This window comes from Schistocerca americana, chromosome 8 (assembly GCF_021461395.2).
Source record: "Schistocerca americana isolate TAMUIC-IGC-003095 chromosome 8, iqSchAmer2.1, whole genome shotgun sequence".
In the NCBI taxonomy this organism is placed as follows: domain Eukaryota; kingdom Metazoa; phylum Arthropoda; class Insecta; order Orthoptera; family Acrididae; genus Schistocerca; species Schistocerca americana.
In genome coordinates, this window is record NC_060126.1 from 203,285,120 (window position 1) to 203,298,932 (window position 13,813).

Sequence of the window (13,813 nt, forward strand, 5' to 3'; positions counted from 1 at the left end):
GCTACGTTTTATATGTGACCTCACATGTGTAAAAATACAGCGGCAACGCTTTAACTAGTAGAACTGATGTGAACAAAACCCGTTTCTCATTTCTGTAAACCTTTTTTGCAAGAGAATAACAAACTCATATTAAAAAAAACTCCCTCAGTAGTGATTTGTATTTCTTAGAGAACGCCATTCTTTTGATGAGATGTTGCAAAATATACTACTGGCTCCATGTGATGGTTTTAAAGAACTGCCAATATCGAAACTGTTTAAATACATTAACATTTCTCCATTCTTATGTTTCGTAGTAATATTTTTTAATTGCTATTTGAGTTGGATGAATATAAGACATTTTGATAGTACTGCATTTGGTGATCTTCCACGCTTGCATTGATAACAATGTTTCAGCAGCACCTTTACAATGAAAGAACTCACCTGTATGCAGTGGAATTATATGGTACCGGATCGTAGCTTTAGCTGGCTCATTAATCTTGTCGAAATTTTGCAGAACAAAAACCGTGCCAACTTTACTTTGTTTCTGTTATTTCAAAATCTCTATCTCAGCTCATCAGGAGCTCGAGTGTTATATCTTCAAACAATCCCATGCTAAATGGGAGAGATCTAGGTGCGTAGCACTTGGAGCTCCAGAGGGAAGCACTGTTGACAGAATGACCAGGCATAGTCTAGTACTGAATATCTGAAACATTTTTTCCGTGATTTGACACTTGGAACAAGGCTAATGGCATGCAACCAACTACCAAGAACACAACAGCACTGAAAACTCGTTTTATGAAACAATAATACAACGTTTGACATTTCCATTCTTCGTTTAACTCGTGATGTAACCTACAATTTTACATACTGCCAGGCTATAAACGAAAAATTCATAACTGTTTTTTCACTGAATATTAGCAAACGTACAGGGCCTTGTAACGGAGATGCTTCCTGAAGTGGGCAAACGTCTTAACCATAGCAACACCAACGTATGTTCCATAACGTCTTCTACTGAACAGAGAGAAAGGGTACTTTATGTCCACCACAAAAGAAATTTAAAAATCAGATTTCATTGACTGTCATTAAGTGTTATTAAGAACACACGTTTCAAATGAACACTGGTGTGTAAGTAGAACCAGAAAATATCTTTCAAATAAATCTTAGCAATACCACTGCATTTTTCATAATCAAAGGGTGATACTTTATGACCACTGAAAAAAATACAGATTTCATTAACTGTCTTGACTTTTGTTCTCAACATACTTTTTACAGATATACAGATGTATAAGCAGTGTCCTGAACCTGAAAAATATGAATATGACATTCGTTGCGAATGGCGGAGCGGGTCCTTATCAGTTGAAGGGCCCAGGCAACAGACAAGCAAGGTGTGCTGCCGACCTCCCTTCAAGAGCACAGATCAAAACATCGCCAGTGGATGTAAACATCAACAGACTTTCCGCATAAACACGAAACTACTTCGTTAAAAGACATGTGAGAGAGATCCACCAATTGGAACTAATATGACTACGTGCAGCACTCTGCTGAATCGGCGTTATAAGCGCGCCAGCAGAGTCAGACCGGCATTGTGTACCTACAGCTAGGACAGCTCCGGCCAATACCTGCGCCAGCTCTAGCATAGCAGACACTCGCCGTAGGCTTTAGTAGAAAGTTATATTTTTGTAATTGTGTGCAGTGGTACTTTGGTTATTATTTTCTCCTCATTGTCTTGTACTCCTGTCTGGCTTTTGCCACCACAAGAATTGTTGTACCTTAACTTTTTAGCAACAGTCGGTCCACAGGTGTATCGTTTAATTCATCAATAACACCCTGAGCAGCCACCTCGCGATCTCTCATTTGACCGTATTAAAGGCTGCCTCTTTGAGTATTTTGACACGCTAATACACGTCACCTTCGTGAGTCAGACTTCCTTTTCTTGTCGAAAGTCCCCAGGTCAGACGTATCTGGAATGGATTACGAAGCTCCAGTGTCTCTCCGGCGATAACAAGTTCCCGTGCACCAACGTTGCCTGCAAGCAGTCTTAAGCCTCTTCGTTGATTCGGGTTATGGTCGTGTTTCATGGACCAAATGAGGGTGTTTGGGCTGATCTGTTGAAGTTACAGGACCCGTCCTTCGACACCTGTCTGCCGATCATTAGTGCGTTTGGACAGTCTCACTGGCTACATCCGCCGTGTCTTGATTAGGCTCTTTTTGCAGCTCGTCAGTTGCCTAGCGCCGAGCGGGAGTCTCGTCGGTCCGTTGGTACGTCTTGTGACATAAAGTCATTCGCAAGTTATCATGTCCGGACTGTTTCCGGGCTCACCAACGGCCGGTGTGCTCCTACCGGCGAGCAAGGTGCACGGCTTGCAGCTGAACGGGCCACATCGCTGTCGTGTGTCAGACTTCGCAGAAACTATGCGTAGGTGCCACACTTCCTGCGGAGGCACAGGCTCGTCACGAATCATCACCGCAGGACCTGGACTGCCAACATAATTTCCCTTGTCCCCACCGTCCCATTTCCCCTGTGTCAAACGGCCGGGCAGAACGTTTTGTGTGGACATACAAGATCCAGCTCGATAAGCTGCTGCGTCATCACCCACTGGAGAAGGCCCTGCTTCTTTCTTTGGCTATGTACCGCTCTGCTCCCCCATGCCGGTAAAAGTTCAGTGGAGATACTTCATGGTCGATCATAACGCCCTCCCTTATCTGTCCTTGTTCCCGAGACTTCCCACCGTTCCCCCCGCCCTGGGGGAGCTGCCAGTGCCTGTCAGCAGCTGCCCTCTGACGGAACCTCCGCTTCCGCCTCCGCCTCAGCCGCTGCCTCCGCTGCCAGCTGCCCCTGCTGCGACGCCGTCTCCTGCTCCTGCCGGCCACGAACCTATGAACGTCGACCAGGACGCCCCTACTTCTATGGTCGCTTGTGGTGCTGTGCATTCTTTTTCCAGGGTGAGAAATGTCGAAGCGGCCCCTTAACAGTGAGAGGTCCGGCACAACAGACAAGTAAGGTGTGCTGCCGATCTCCCTTCAAGAGCTCAGATCAAAACATCGCCAGTTGATTTAAACATCAACAGCTAGGACAGCTCCTGCCAATACCTAGGCCGGCTCTAGCGTTGCAGGCACTCGTCATAGCCTTCAGTAGAAAGTTATGTCCTTATGATTGTGTGCAGTAGTATTTTGGTTATTGTTTTCATTTCATTGTCTTGTACTCTTGTCTGGCTTTTGCCACCACAAGAATTGTTGTGCTTCTTGTTATTGTTGAGTTTGGAAATTGGTGCACGCCAAGAAGACGTTTTAGTTAAAATAAATTATGTTCAGACATAGTCGTTATTCCTTTCCTGACGACCGCACGGCACTAAAGTGAAAGTGACATCCACTACTTAGACCTTGGTACTGCTACATTTTAACGATACTTGCAAATAACTATCTGTCGATACACCATTAAAGAATGCGCCATGTGACAGAGTTGGGTGGCTGACCCCAAGGGCTTGTTCAGTCAGCTAAGCGGAAAGGACTGTCTTGTGCACCACAATAGCCCTTTCCTTCAATGTGTTCAAAAGTTGTCTTAAATTTGTCAGTTGAAATTAGTTCAATGCATAAATATTAGTCTGTTGTGATGTCATGTACCTCTTTTACGATTAGAGAAGGGAGAATGTGAAGCCCAGTGCCGGCACATAACCTACACATCTCAAAAAGCACCACGCTGACCGCCGAACTTAATGTGCATAACGATCACATCACTTTCAACAGGGTCTCATGCCATCATTCCTCGTGGCAGTTCAAAGAGGTATGGAATTTAATTCAGGTCACTGGCGCAAGGACTGATGATTAGCAAGTTTACAGCACCATCTATTCTCACCTTGTAGCCAAAAAATGACGGTGGAAATTTATTGCGCCATCATATTCGAACCGACGTATTTCCGAGGCGAGCGCCACTGCACAGGTATATGTTAGCGATCTTTTTTTATGCTAGATTAAGGGACAATGAAAAATCCGTGATCCGACCGGGATTCGATCCCGCGACGTTTTGATTTTCAGGCACCCGTTTTTGTAGCGCCATGAAAAGGAAAGACACAGCTTCAAGCTGGGTAGCGACAAGGGCTGCAGGTTTCGAATACCGCTGATTCCACACATGGTACGGGCCTTTATTATTTTTTATCTTTCTTTATTTATTTTTGTTGAAACCTTACAACTTTCAATTGAAAAAGTCAATAAACAAAATTTAATCCCACATGATTACTAATCAAACAAAAAAAAACTCTTGACAAATAGCGACGTAACACGATTTTGACAGAGAGATGACTGGGCAAGAATATTAACCCACAAATGACTGATATCAATAAAAAATTCCCGAATATGCCTTAATTTATTATTTATCCTCCCAACATCTATTGGAGGAGCTGAGTTCGCAGGTCGGAGACAGGCAAAAGGAGTGCTGTAAGTGACTGTGGGACGAGAAGGCACGTACAGTGCGTCAAAAAAATAAAGAGGAAGCCTTGGCCTGAACATCAGGGGGGCCAAATCTTATAGGACATCCGAAAAACAGAGTTTCGCCAGATGAACTTACCCGATAATTGTTGTACTTTTCGGGACATCACAGCAGGAAGGGGAATAATTTGTGTTAAAAGAGGCTTTACTCGACACATAAGTTTCAAAGGTCCGAACCTTATGAAGTAACGGGAGGGAGGGAGGCTCGTGTGCAAGGTTCGTTCCTTGAATCCTTTCAGTGTCGGACTTGCAGTTTTAACGCAGCCATCTTCATCGGACAAAGATTAATAAAAACACCTCAATAATCGGTGGTGGGCGGCTGTCCCAGTGCATGGAATCTCACGCGCGTCAAATCTCCTAAAATTGAGTAACCCACACCGCCTAACGTTAATCTGCGCACCCGTAAGACCACAGAACGCATCCAATACGTTCTTGTGCACCGGAATGTCGTCATGAATACGAAGAAGTACCGTAACGTCATCGGCATACGCGTGAACGATGAATCTTTCTCCCAATTTGACCAGCCACCCAGTCGAGCAGCTGTAGACAGTAATAAGTATTTCAAAAGTAGCACGAATTACGGCATAGATGTGCAACTCCCCTGCGTGACAGTTGGACACATTTCCATCGGGGCAGTAAGACGACCATTCACTTCAATAGACACCTAAATACCAGTAATTATAGAGGTGAATATTGGTTGTGCAGCTTCATTAAAACCAAAACTATCGACACTCTTAACAGAACATCATTATTAACTCGATCAAACGCATGTTTAAAATGAATATAAGGTAAAGTTCCCACACAGGAATAGTGGAAGCAACTGAGATGAGATCACGACATTCAGCAACGGCAGTCAGAAGCGTACGACACGGAGAAAAATTTGATAACGCTCGACAATGTCAGCAAGCGAAACTGACAAACGGTTGTTTATCGTCCACGCTGCGATTTCATAGTCAAAATTGAGTAACTTTATCTGGCTGACATGATAGACGGATAGAGGTCCCGTCTTTTTGGAAATTAAAAACTTACCACTTCGAAGGAGGGTTGGATGAGTATCCGTTGCAGCACTTCATTCACCACAGACGCTATCATATCTCCTATCAGAGGCTAAAACCGAATGTAAAATTGTCTAGAAAGCGTATTCAAACCCAGTGATTTGGAGAAAGGAGAGCGAACTACAATATCAGGTACTTCATCACGATGAAAGGCTGCCCAAAACTCTTCGTGGAGAGTTGGCGTAAGAACACTACTAGGAGGGAAGTAAAATCAGCATACAATATACTATCTGATGGCACTTCAGTGCAAAGATCGGAAAAGTACCGGGAAGTTCACGCACTATATCAGGTCCGGATGACCATATATAGAACGAATGGTACTGGGATACGTTCTTTGAGATCGCGTTCGAAGCTGAATTAGGTGATAGCAGATGAGTACTCACTGTGGAGAATCGAACGTGACTGTGAATGTAAACGAAGACCACCTAATTCTAGCTATTGAGTTGCAAAAATTTCACCTTCACGCGGTGAAGGGACATCTCGAGCACTATCATAAAGGTCACGAAGGATAGAATAGTAAAATTCCCGAGTCCTTTTCATTTGAGCCGTTTTACCAGCGTTAAAAGGTATGAGTGCAGCTAGAAATTGAGTTTTGGCAATGGCAACCACTCCATAACTGAAGGATAACGCACTTGGGAATGGCTTGTCCGCCACCACACATCACACAGAGAGGGATGCGCCAGATGTAACATATTTAGCTCCTCGACAGGACAAATGAGATGCACTCGCTCCGGGATTGGTTACGAGTAACTAAAACGGGGCAGTGGTCAGTGAAGCGAGCAGAAATTATATAAACTGACAAAAGTTGGTTACATAGGGAAGCAGACAGATAAAAACTTTCCAGTACATTACTAGAAGTAACTTTAAAACATTTAAAACACACTAATGTGCGATATCTGCAGATCCGTGCATCCTGCAGACTCAACGATGCCACCATATCATGAAGTTCACGACAATAGTTAAAACTGAGAGTCTAAAGCACAGGACGTAAGACGCAGCTGAAATCTCCACCCATCAAAAATTAAGCCGAGATCATAAAAACTACACCCTGTAGCCCGACCGTCGTCCCGAGTTTCAAAGACTGTCGACAACGGAATATCCTCCATATAATGCACGGCCATGCCAGTAGAACTTCCCGGCACAGCATTAAAACACGTAGAATATCCAGGGAGGCAAAACACATCAAATTATACTTCTTGCAAACACATAATATCAGCTTGGAACTCATAAATAAACTGTCGTAAAGCAGCAAGGCGTATTGGAGAGATTATCCTATTCACATTTAGGATAAGAAACGTATTCGCCTGCACATACAAGGTATGAAAGTGGAACTAAAAAATAATTAACCCATCAGGTCCCGTGCTAAATAATACCGGTAGACGGACACGAAGGTACAGATTTGAATCCTCTATACCGGAAGGTGTAGATTCCATATTTCGTTTTTTTCGCTGCACGCTCAGGTTGAAAACGTTTTTTCACACCACTCCGCGAAAACCTTACTTCTTGACGCGGAATGATAAGGAGCTCATCAAAGTCCACTTCGTGGAGGGAGGCATCCCCCTCCACTCAACGGAATGCGGAGAACACAACGGGGAGCGATGAACATCATCATCAGACAAAGAGGAAACGTACAATGCAGCGTCGGAAGATGTTTGCAACATCCGACTACCCGGAAGAGAATCGGTAGTAGTCTGTTGCTCCACCGTATCAGATTGGGAAAGGGATGGAATTACATTAGAACATTGTAAAGGCAGAACAGCAGACGATGTCCCCGTTAAATCAGCGGAACCCAACGGGACAGATGTTCCTACTAGTGGAGGGGAGGACGCAGATGTAACATTCATTTCAACATCAACAGAACCAGCCTCGTCGCATCTGGCGAGATAATAACCGTAGTTAGCGTGAATATTTAAAGTGTCACCATTGGAAGAAGCACCCTCCACCACTGACACGGCCACGTGGCACCACCGAGAAGCGGACCGTCATGTTCGACATACGGCTGTGGCGCAACGCACTGCAGCTGTATCAGCAATTCGAACAGCAGCTGGCACCACAGTGACACAACGAACTGTTACAAATCGGTTACTTCAAGGACAGCTCCGAGCCCAACACTCTGTGCATTCCACTGACCCTAGACCACCTTCGTTTCCTACTTAAGTGGTGTAAACCGGGAGCTCGTTGGAGGGCGGAGTTGAGGTCTCTTGTGTTTCCCGATGAATCTTTTACGAAAAATATTCCAGCGCCAAAGACAACAGTCTTTGGTTAGAAGGAAACCAAGTGAGCGCCCGCAAACAACGTGTCTATGGTCCAAACACACTGGACCCGCACCTGGAACTATAGTTCTTCCATTCCGTATGACATCAGTGGCTCTCTCGTTGTGTCCCACGCACCCTGACTCAAAATTTATAAGTCAGTCTGCCAATTCGATCTGTTGTGCTGCCATTCATGAACAGCACTTCAGGGGATGTTTTCCAACAGGATAACGCTTGCTCACATAGCGCTTTTGTATCCCAACATGCTCTGCAGCGTGTTGACATGTCGCCATGGCTTGGTCAATCACCACATCTGTCTCCAATCGCGCAGATATAGGACATCATCGATCTTCAGCGTCATCCACAGACAGCATTGACACTCCCTGTATCACCGACCAAGTGCAACAAGCATGGAACTCCATGCCACAAACTGACACCCGGCATATGTAAAAAACAATGCATTCACGTTTCCATTCAACATTCTGTTGGTTATTCCGGTTATTAACGTACCAGCATTTCACATTTGCAATGGTTTATCTCACGCTTACGTTCACCTTTGTTCTTGAAATGTTGTTCACTTAAATATGTTACCTATATGAATTATTCCAGAAATTTCATTAGACTATATTAATTACTTAACGTATTGGTGTTGAGATTTCTTTTCTGTGTATATAGGCAAAGAAGTGTGGCATGCACGTCCTGTTCGCTCTCACAGGAAACTGAAGAGAGCAGAGTTTTCTTTGCTCCTGTCCATAATAAAATCTGATTCTACATCTATACTTAAACTCCGCAATCTGTCTATTGGTGTGTGGCGGACGGTTCTTCTGGAACAACTATGTCTTCCCCCCTTTACTGCTCCATTCACGAAAGGCGCGTAGGAAAAATGAGTCGGTAAAGCTATTTATGACATATAATTTCTCAATTTTCCTGTGTGTGATCATTTCGCGAGTGATATGTGGATGAAGGTTATATTTTCTTCTATTGTTTCTGGAAGGTAAGCTCTCGAAATTTCAACAGTAGACCACTCAGTGATGCAAAAAGCCCCTGTCGTGGCATATGGCGCTACAGTTTGATGAGTAAACGATACCGAGACAAGGCACGCCCCATTTTTTGAAACTACTTTCTTCTGTTGATCCTACATGATGAGGCTCCCATAGCGATAAACGGTACTCAAGAGTCGGCCGAACAGCTAGTCTGTAAGCTATTTCCTACGTGGATGACTTACATTTTCTCACGATTCTCCCCCTGAATCTCAGACTGGTATCTGTTCTTCCCACTGTATGTTTTACATGGACGTTGCACTTTTGGTCGCTCTAGATGAATACTTCCCGGTATTTTTTGGTAGAGAATGCTTCCAGCTAGTGGTCCTCTTTGTGTATTTATAAGTGTCGTACCGCATATCTTTTTCGCTTAGGGTCAACTGCCAGTCCCTACGACAATGATCGACCCTCTGCAGGTCTTTCTGTGTTTCGCCACAGTGATCAGGCGTTTCAACCTTCCTTTATAAAACAACATCCTCCTCAACGTCTTCAAATAGTCTCATGGAGCCTCCAACGTCAACCACTACACTAACATAAATTATAAACGGTATCGGCTCTATGAAACTCACTGGAATACTCCGGATATTATATTTATATTTGTCGTTGTTTCCGTTATGAACGACTTTTGAAGTTCTACATCCAATCATAAAAGAGGGTTGTATACATGGAAGAAGCCTGGAGATACTGGCAGGTTTCACATAGATTATATAACGGTAAGACAGGGATCTAGGAACCAGGTTTTAAATTGTAAGACATTTCCAGGGGCAGATGTGGACTCTGACCACAATATATTGGTTATGAACTGTAGATTAAAACTGAAGAAACTGCAAAAAGTTGGGAATTTAAGGAGATGCGACCTGGATAAACTGACTAAACCAGAGGTTGTACAGGGTTTCAGGGAGAGTATAAGGGAAAAACTGACAGGAATGGGGGAAAGAAATACAGTAGAAGAAGAATGTGCGCCTTTGAGGGATGAAGTAGTGAAGGCAGCAGAGGATCAAGTAGATAAAAAGACGAAGGCTAGTAGAAATCCTTGGGTAACACAAGAAATATTGAACTTAATTGATGAAAGGAGAAAACATAAAAATGCAATAAATGAAACAGGCAAAAAGGAATACAAAGGTCTAAAAATGAGATCGACAGGAAGTGCAAAACGGCTAAGCAGGTATGGCTAGAGGACAAATGTAAGGATGTAGAGGTTTATCTCACTAGGGGTAAGATTGATGCTGCCTACAGGAAAATTAAAGAGACATTTCGAGAAAAGAGAACCACTTGTATGAATATCAAGATCTCAGATGGAAACCCAGTTCTAAGCAAAGAAGGGAAAGCAGAAAGGTGGGAGGAGTATATAGAGGGTCTATACAAGGGCGATGTACTTGAGGACAATATTATGGAAATGGAAGAGGATGTAGATGAAGATGAAATGGGAGATACGATACTGCGTGAAGATTTGACAGATCACTGATAGACCTGAGTCGAAACAAGGCCCCGGGAGTAGACAACATTCCATTAGAACTACTGACGGCCTTGGGAGACCAAGTCCTGACAGAACTCTACCATCTGGTGAGCAAGATGTATGAGACAGGCGAAATACCCTCAGACTTCAAGAAGAATATGATAATTCCAATCCCAAACAAAGCAGGTGTTGACAGATGTGCAAATTACCGAACTATCAGTTTAAAAAGTCACAGCTGCAAAATACTAACGCGAATTCTTTACAGACGAATGGAAAAACTGGTAGAAGCAGACGTCGGGGAAGATCAGTTTGGATTCCGTAGAAATATTGGAACACGGGAGGCAATACTGACCTTAAGACTCACCTTAGAAGAAAGATTAAGGAAAGGCAAACCTACGTTCCTAGCATCTGTAGACTTAGGGAAAGCTTTTGACAATGTTGACTGGAATACTGTCTTTCAAATTCTAAGGTGGCAGGGATAAAATACAGGGAATGAAAGGCTATTTACAATTTGTACAGAAACCAGATCGCAGTTATAAGAGTCGAGGGGCGTGAAAGGCAAGCAGTGGTTGGGAAGGGAGTGAGACCGGTTTGTAGCATCTCCCCGATGTTATTCAATCTGTATATTGAGAAACCAGTAAAGGAAAAAAAAGAAAGATTCGGGGTAGGTATTAAAATCCATGGAGAAGAAATAAAAATTTAGAGGTTCACCGATGACATTGTAATTCTGTCAGACACAGCAAAGGACTTGGAAGAGCAGTTGAACGGAATGGACAGTGTCTTGAAAGGACGATATAAGATGAACATCAACAAAAGCAAAACGAGGATAATGGAACGTAGTCGAATTAAGTCTGGTGATGCTGTGGGAATTTGATTATGAAATGAAGCACTTAAAGTAGTAAAGGGGAGCAAAATAACTGATGATGGTCGAAGTAGATGGGATATAAAATGTTGACTGGCAATGGGAAAGAAAGCGTTTCTGAAGATGAGAAATTTGTTGACATGGAGTATAGATTTAAGTGTCGGGAAGTCGTTTCTGAAAGTATTTGTGTGGAGTGTAGCCATGTATGGAAGTGAAACGTGGACGATAAATAGTTTGGACCAGAAGAGAATATAAGCTTTCGAAATTAGGTGCTACAGAAGAATGCTGAAGATTAGATGGGTAGATCACATAACTAATGAGGAGGTATTGAATAGAATTGGGGAGAAGAGGAGTTTGAGCCAGAACTTGACTAGAAGAATGGATCTGTTGGTAGGACATGTTCTGAGGCATCAAGGGATCACCAATTTAGTATTGGAGGGCAGCGTGGAGGGTAAAAATCGTAGAGGGAGACCAAGAGATGAATACACTAAGCAGATTCAAAAGGGTGTAGGCTGCAGTAGATACTCGGAGATGAAGAAGCTTGCTCAGGATGGAGTAGCATGGAGAACTGCATCAAACCAGTCTCAAGACTGAAGACCACAACAACAATAACAACAATATGCAATCAGAAACCTGGACCGATGCTCGGGAAACTCGCGTATTTTTTGCAAAATGACAGCGTGCGAACTGTTTTGAAAGCCTTCCCGAAGTCAAGGAACGCAGCATCAAACTCAGAGTCTTTGTCTAAGGCACTCTAGATTTCATAGACGAATAGAGCAAGCCGAGTTTCGCAAATCTCTGTTTGTGGAACACATACTGATTTTTGTAGACGAGACTTTCCAACTCCAAGAACATCATAAAGCGTGAGCAAAAACTTGCTTCATAATTCTACAACAAACTGACGTCGGTGATATTGCCCTATAGTTGTTCACCTCCGTCAAACGTCTTTCTTGAGAATAACCTGCACTGTCTTTCATTTGCTGCGCATCCTTCGTTGCTCCAGCGACCTTTGAGAAAGTACTGTTACCAGGGTGGCAATGTGTTTAGCATATTATCTGTAGGACATCACAGATATGTCTTCTGCCCCGTTTTCTTTCCACTCCCAAGTAGCTGTAGTTGATTTTTTATTCCGAGATGTTATCTCAATATCCGCCACATCGGCGTTCGTGCTACAGTTGAAAGGAGGAGCCGTATTAAGGACTTCCACTGTGAAACAATTTCGGGAAACTGAATTCAGTATTTTGGCCTACTCTCTGGCATAAGATCAAAACGTCTTAGGACTTTTAGTCAGACTGTTGGGCAACTGTGTTTTGAAATATTTTGAATGGTTCTCACATCGCTCTACTGACGCTCATTTTGACTTTATTCAAGTTCTGTTAGTCTGCCAGACTCTGATTTCATTTTAATAAGAGATGAAGTTCTCTTTGCTTTTACAGTAACTTTCTAACACTGCTATTGAACTAGGGTGTCGTCTTTTCCATCCCTCACAACCTCGCTCGGAACACACTCGTGTAAGAAATATTGCAATATTTTTTCGAATTTTATCCAATTGTGCTTCACACTTTCGTCCTCAGATCTGAGTAATGCTTACATAATCTGTGTTGTGGGCTGGTGGGAGTGTCAACTTTGATTAAAATCTCGCTCCTGGTAGGAGTTTGAAGAACACTTCCAAAATAAGAGTACTCAGCAAATCTCTAAGCAGGCAGTCTATATACGACAATTCTATTCACTGTTCTATTTCTACTGAAGACTAACCAGTGTTTATCTACCTGTCACTGTTTCTGTCTCACTCGAAGACTTTAAGAAACGAGGAACGTCGTACAGGAACTCCATAGAAAGATTCGGACTGACTTAACAACTTGCAGCTGACTAATTCTGTTCGTGCACTATTACTTAAGCGCACATTCTCTTTCCGGTGGCGATGCCTCTCCAGTGGACGCGATTCCGCGGATAGCGTGATTCGTTTGCGCGCAGCGATATTTCTGCTGCGGACGGACGTCCACGATACTTCTCGCACCAACTGTAGCAAACCCTGCTGGTGTGGTATCTCAGTCCACCACACTCTGCAATCATTCTCCTGTCTCTTTCTCTCTCTCTAGCGAATCAAAACATATTTTCCTCCTTTTTCTAACATTCCTTATATAGCCCGTGGTCATTGATGCTATAATGGCATCAAGATCACTGTTTGTATCCTCGGCGCTAACTTATTCGCAAAATTCGGGTCTGCTTGAAGAAATTTTCAGCAAGCACTCGTAACACTCTCACACTACTCCCTTTCTCTGGCGGCAGATGCGACTAGGGTCACAAGTTCAAATCTCCGTCGGGTCTATATTACAGTAGTATGATCAGGAAACATAAGCGGAATTTTCTCCAAGTTAACTCTGGAGTACTCTGTCAGTACAGTTCTGACGCTCGTGGTCTATAAAGGCATCCGATTATCTTGTTTAACACGTGTTTGATATTTACTTTTCCCCACATTATTTCACATTCGAAATCTGTAATAACCTCACTAGATATTATCGAATTCCTTACTGCAATAAATACGCCGCCAACACTGACGTCTAAACTATCCTTGCGAAAAACACGGTGTTCCACGAAATATGGTCAATATTCAGGGATATGGCAGGAGCGATCATTAGAAGCAGAAAAATCTACTACACATGGGTTCTGAAATGTATACCTTAAGA